This window comes from Humulus lupulus, chromosome X (assembly GCF_963169125.1).
Source record: "Humulus lupulus chromosome X, drHumLupu1.1, whole genome shotgun sequence".
NCBI classification, from domain to species: domain Eukaryota; kingdom Viridiplantae; phylum Streptophyta; class Magnoliopsida; order Rosales; family Cannabaceae; genus Humulus; species Humulus lupulus.
Window position 1 is genome coordinate 13088340 of NC_084802.1, and position 5952 is coordinate 13094291.

The 5952-nt window shown below is 32.4% G+C and overlaps 1 non-coding gene across 1 annotated transcript; it reads right to left on the reverse strand.

The window, feature by feature from the left end:
* Nucleotides 1-5565: 5565 nt before the first annotated feature.
* Nucleotides 5566-5672, reverse strand: LOC133807591 (small nucleolar RNA R71). The gene has a single exon (XR_009879495.1). It is a non-coding gene; the product is annotated as a small nucleolar RNA R71 (small nucleolar RNA).
* Between the last annotated feature and the right edge of the window lie 280 nt (nt 5673-5952).

Consider the following 5952-nt stretch of genomic DNA (forward strand, 5'->3'; position numbering starts at 1 on the left):
TGGACATAAGTTGAAGGGCACTAGTACCTTTGCCTCAGGCGCCACCAGATCCTCTTCACAATTAGAGGCATCACCATTTACGCCCACCACAGTCGACCTTCCAATGGTACGAGCTGAGGTTTTCCAATCCATGGTTCAACACTTTAGTCAAGCCATTATGACCCAGAACAACAACTTCCAATAAATACAACAATTTATGCAAGCTAAAAATCAGAACATCCAAGCTCCACAATTTTAGCCTGTGAACTTGGACATGAATATGATACAGTCCATGATGGTGAACTTTCCAAGCTCGAGCCAATTTCCACCACAGCCACTACAACCACCACAACAGCCCGATGATTTGACGAATTTGGGATTAATTTAGATTACATTTAGTTTGGTTATATTATTCTTTTAAATTTATTAATATTTTGTGTTGTTTTTTACATTTTAGAGACTATACTACTAATGTTTGTACTAAGTTGAACAAAATAATTTTTATCTTGATATCATATTAATATTAAATATTATTTTATTTATAATAAATTAGTTTTATTATTTAATTAATATTTAATATCTTTTAAATAAATTTTCATTAATATAATCAATTAATTTTTTTAAAAAAATTATATACCTACAGCGACGACATGTCGTCATAGTAGGGTGCTTGCTGAACATGAAAATCTGAGATTTTGTGACCCTACGACGACGTCATGTCGTCACTGCAAGTATATAAACCCAGAAACTCTACAGCGACGACCTATCGTCGCTGTAGATGTGGACCTACAACGAATACATGTGGTCACTATAGGTGTTTTTGAAATTAAAATTTTCAAATTTTGCAACCACCTATAGTGACGACATGTCGTTGCAATATCCCAGTTCAACCAAAAAAAGGGATTTCCTTCTGCGACCGACATGTCGTCGATGTAGCAAAACCCTATTGCGAAGACTGTGTTTTTTCGTTGTAGGTCACTACACATGCGGACCTACAACGACGTCGTTTTGGTGGCGAATTCTAGATCTTACAGCGATGACAAAAGTCATCGTTGTAGACCTATTTTCCTGTTAGTCTAAGACATGAATATGTGAGACAATTGATTCAAGATGGAATCATATCGATCTCATATGTTAAGGCAAGTGAGAACTTAGCGGGTCCATTTACAAAATTTCTTGTGAGAAGGTTAGTAAATTCCACTTCAAAAGGGATGGGACTGAAACTCATAGAAGAATATATTCACCAATGATGGCAACCCAACTCCAAACTTGTGAACATCAAGGGTATGAGTTCAATGGGTAAGAACAAGTCATTGGGTGAATAGTTTCAACACTAAAACTTTGGTAAGTTCCATCTGAGATGGTTAATGTTGGTTGCTATCGAGTAAAGGTTAAACCAAGGGATTTTAATGAAGTTCAGTTGGGTGCAACAAGCATCTCTAAAGGTAGCAAAGATTCTATAAGAACTTCACCTATGTGCACTTAGAGGAGGTGCCGTCTCTCTTGGGAGTTGGAGTTTCTCCTTGGAAAGTTCATGAAGGGATGAGCACATGGTCGTATGAGTGCTAAGCGAGAAAGTGGAAAAAAAAATATCTAGTGGAGGTGTGTGAGGTATCGCCGATTTTATCATTAGGAACACTTGGTTCAAGCTTTTAAGCTACCAATGATTTCGATAAGACTTTGTGGTATTTTCACTAAGGTAAAGTTCAAGTCAAAATGCACTTTACTTTAGGCACCAAATCTGTTTGAGCTAGAGGTTGAGGCTTGTATTTAACCAAGTGGGGGAATGTTATGATTGGTTAAATACATAGGATAAGTATTGTTATACAAGCTAGGTATAGAATATTGGGGGAGAGTGAGATTACACCACCATAAAATCTAGAGTCTACACAAAATAATGGTTGACAAAGACCAAAGAAAGATTGGGAAAGATAATGCAAACCCTAGTTGTAGAACAATCTTCTTCTTCTTTGATGAACCTACAAAACCCTTGGAGAACCACCACTTTGAACTTTTCCTTCTTCAATGCAAAAAACACAAAACTAAGGCTTATACACGATTTGTAGCGCTGTCCTAATTCTCTTTTTCCTAGCCACCTTTAATACTTGAGGCCTTTTAAGAGGAAATGAGGATTGGGATTGAACAGGCCTTGAACTCATAGAGTCAAGCACTTTCTTTATGAGTTTCTTGGAGAAAACTAGAGATTCTTGAAAGCTAGAGAGAGAGGTTAGCGAGAGAATGGAGAGAGTGATCAAGTCTTCCAAAACTCTAGGATTAGAGATAATTAACTCGTCATTTGGAGCTCATTTTACGTGTTCGTATGGACACGACAGGCGATACGTCGCCTGCATGTAGGCGTAGGCAACGTATCGTCTGCTAGGCGATATGTCACCTACTAGCAGGAGATGTATCGTCTGCTGGGGATTTTGAGCCCCTTCGCATTTAGGCGATGCAATGCCTCTTAGGCGGCGACTGATAACTCTACAAAATAGAGTTATTTTACCATGTTTTACATGCTAATTGTTGCTTAGTTCATGAGTTTTTAATTAACTTATTAAGTTTTTATGTAATTTTTAATTTATTAGTCTTATTGTAGTTTTCTAGATTTTTATATGTTTTTATAGATATGTTATTATAATATGTTGTAGTTTAATTATTTAAAATTAGTATTGTTAGTTTGAATGCTAAAAATATGATTTTATTGAAATTAAATGTTATGTAAATTAAATTTTAATTAATGTTTTCATGGGAGTTATATGATATATTTTATTAATGAAAATATTTAATTTTAATTTAGTTTATAATTTATTGTGTAGGAAAATTATTGCCCTTGAAAAGCAAGAAAATCAAAGGAAAGATGGTAATTTTGAAAGAAAGTAACAAGAAAAATGGTGTTTCTCCAAAAGCCCAACCACGTGAGGCCCACTCTAGGCCCAACCCGTGGCCCCCCCTCCAACACCCAACCACCACATTGCTGCCATTTCCCTTATTGAGCCCAACAAAAATACATTTTGTCCCTTTGTCCCCTATGACAAAAATGCCAACTTTTTACCCTTTTTCCTACACATTTTCACCACAACATCATCATTACACCCTATAATTTACCTCTACATACCATATTTATTTTATTTAATTAATCTAATCAATTTAATTAATTTAAATTGATTATTTTAATAAACTCACTTTGGCTATAAATATGGACTTTCAAGACCATTTTTGGGGTGCTTAATTTTTTGGTTACCATCTTTTTCTCTCATTTTCTCTCTACCATTCTCTCTTCCATTTGGGTTTTTCAAGAGCATTTTGCAAGTATGTATGTCATTTATTTTGTAATTTCTATTCTAGTTATGTGCTTCTAATCTTTTTCATAAGATTATTAAGATCATGATGAAGCAACTTGTAACTAGGTAATATTTATGTTGTATGTTGATTTCCCTTGTAATGCAACAAAGTCTATGGATTTTTCTTCTTCATATATTTCTTTCATCTTAAATATCTTGTATTTTAGATTGTTAGAACATTTTTACACTTTGTTCTTCATTAGTGCATAAACATAATATTCTTTGTGTAAGATGTGTCATTAAATTGTACACATCCATGCTTAGAACAAAAATATTATGTTTTGCCTTATAAATAATGTTCATTGATTTATTTGTTATTTCATTAGATTGATTTACACTAAATGCTTTGAAATTATAATTTTGAAAAGTGAAGAAAAATCCTATCTTTTTATAAGAAAATTGTGCTTAAAATTATAAATATTTTTGGAAAATGATAGTTTAAATTATTTTAACTATCACTAAAACTTGGGAATCAATATACTAATAAATATTATTAAACTTACATTTTGTGGATTCTAGTATCTTAATAATCTTTTCTTTTAATACTTATTTTCAACTCATTATTGGTATATTTTCATTATCTTAAAAAGCTTTATTTTTCAATATTTCATTTTATGTTCATACTATTAAAACTTATCAATCTTTGGAACTAGGTTAGAATTTATTACTTTTGATTTAAAATAGTTTCATTTTCGATTTTAGACAACTCCTTTGGGTTCGACATCCTTGCTTACGATCACTATTCTATATGGACGATTCGTGCGCTTGCGATATATAAATTTTTAAACATACCCGTTTAGGGTCCATCAAGTTTTTGGCGCCGTTGCCGGGGAGTTGCAAGAGAAAAGAAACGAATTTATCTCAAGGTTAGTGAATTCTTCTACTAGTTATTTTAATTTTTTTTACACTTAAAAAAAAAAACAAAAAAATATATATCTATAAAATCTAAAAAAAAAAAAAGATAAAAAGAAATTTGGGACGGTTCAACCACCCATAAAAAAAAATATATACTTATATTTATATTTATTGTTTTTTTTTTTAGTTGACGGCACTTGTGCCTCCTATCTATCCTTTTAATTTTTATAGTCGATGGCACTTGTGCCTCCTAATTTTGTTATAATTTTGTTGTAATTTTATTTCTTTTATATCTTTGTTAATTGATGGCACTTGTGCCTCTTGACATTTGTTGTAATTTTCTTTATTTATATTGTTGTAATTTTTATTTTATTTAATTTCCGCAAATTACTAGTTGATGGCAATTTTTGCCTCCTAGTCCTCTATCTTATGTTTAAGTTGATGGCACTTGTGCCTCCTAGTTTTTACCTTAATTTTGTTATGGTTGATGGCATGCTATGCCTCCCTACTCTTGCTTAAATTTTAGTCTTATTTAATTTTTGCCTTATTTTTCTTTGTCTTCTTTAATATTTTAGCGTAATATTGTGAAAAATACTTGAAAAAAAAAAAAAAAAAAAAACCTAAATCTTGTCCTTTCACCATAAGCAATTCTTGCTTAAAGGAAATTTGACCAAAATTCCCATCCGCCTCTACTAATTAACCTCGGGGAGTTGTTAGTAGTGCGCGAGTAAGTGGAATCAAATAGGCCTGGGGACAAGTAAACCATAAGAATTATATTGTTGTGAAATCTCTAAAAATTCTAAGTATGCTCTGTGGTTGCGGTTTTAACTGATCTTCCACATCAGAAAATTGTTTGTTTGAGATTATCCTTGTTGCCTTGTTTGTGAAAAATTGTATGCATCATTGGGAACGTAACTCTAAAAAACGATTAGTAAAAAGACGTTTATCTTTGTTTGAAATTGAAAGTGTTAGTAAAAATTTGAGCATCATGGAACCTATTGCTAATATTGTTGATGAAAATGTTGTGCCTGAAAAAACTTTGCTTGAATATTTTGCACCTATTTCATCTAATGCTCCTTCATGCATTGTTTTACCTACTACTTCTGCTACTCATTTTGAGCTTAAACCCGCAATCATTCAATTATTGCCATCTTTTTATGGGTTAGATAGAGAGGATCCTTACATGCATGTCAAAGATTTCTTAGAAATTTGCTCAACATTTAAATTTCAAAATTTTTCTGATGAGTCGGTCAAACTAAGATTGTTCCCTTTTTCATTAAAAGACAAATCAAAAGCCTGGTTAAATTCCCTTCCCACGGGGTCTATAACTACATGGGATCAACTTTATAATAAATTCTTACTGAAATTTTTTCCTATGTCTAAAACTGATAGTCTAAGGAGAGAAATCTCCGAGTTTTTTCAAAAAGATAATGAAGAGTTTTATGAATGTTGGGAAAGATTTAAAGATTTATTATTAAAATGTCCTCATCATGGTTTTGAAAAATGGAGACTTGTAAAATATTTTTATGATGGTTTGACTCCCTCTAATCGTCAAATGATTCAATCTATGCATACTGGAAAATTTTTAAAATTTCAAGGACAAGAGGCGTGGGACGCCCTTGAAGATTTATCTGTCAATTCACAACAATGGAATTATTTTGATCCTAGGTCTAGGTCAACTAATTCACCAAAAAGAGGAGGAAGGTATGAAGTAAAAGAAGAATTAGACTTAAGAACATCCTTAGATAAATTAGCGAGAAAAGTAGAAGCTTTAGCC